The sequence below is a fragment of the Ursus maritimus genome, unplaced genomic scaffold (genome assembly GCF_017311325.1).
Source record: "Ursus maritimus isolate PB19 unplaced genomic scaffold, ASM1731132v1 scaffold_1, whole genome shotgun sequence".
Classification (NCBI taxonomy): Eukaryota; Metazoa; Chordata; class Mammalia; order Carnivora; family Ursidae; genus Ursus; species Ursus maritimus.
The window spans coordinates 11,094,165-11,094,708 of NW_024423343.1; positions in this window are offsets into that span (position 1 = coordinate 11,094,165).

Below are 544 nucleotides of genomic sequence, written 5' to 3' on the forward strand. Positions count from 1 at the left end.
GGGGGGGGGGGGGGGGGGGGGGGGGGGGGCGTCGGTCCGGCGAGGCGGGCCCAGGGAGCGCGCCCTGCCCCTGCTGGCGTCCGCACCGGCCTGCTTGGTCCCAGGGGCGGACGGGGACTCCAGGGCGCGTCGCCGAAGAGAGCGCGGCCACCCCCACTCCGGCCACCCGAATCTGCCCGGTCGGTGCCTGGGCTGGGCAGGGACGGGGGGGCCCTCGCGTCCCTAAGTTGGGGTGACCTCCCAAGGGGCGAGGCGCGGCCGGGGAGCGCGAGGTGCGGGCCGCGCGTACTGTGGCCCTGGAGTTCCCAAGGAGGAGGGGCGGGAGAAAAAAACCCTCCGGGTTACCATTCCGGCCTCTCCCTGTGCCCGGTCCCTGTCCCTGTCCCCACAAAAGAATTAGGACCACAACGTCAGAGGCTGTGCAGTAGCTGAGCTTGCCGGATACACCTGTAGCCATAGAGACTAACAGAGGCTTGAGTTGTGCACCATTTCTTCCCGCCCCTCTCATTGATGAGACAACCTAGAGTCAGAACAAGTGAGAACC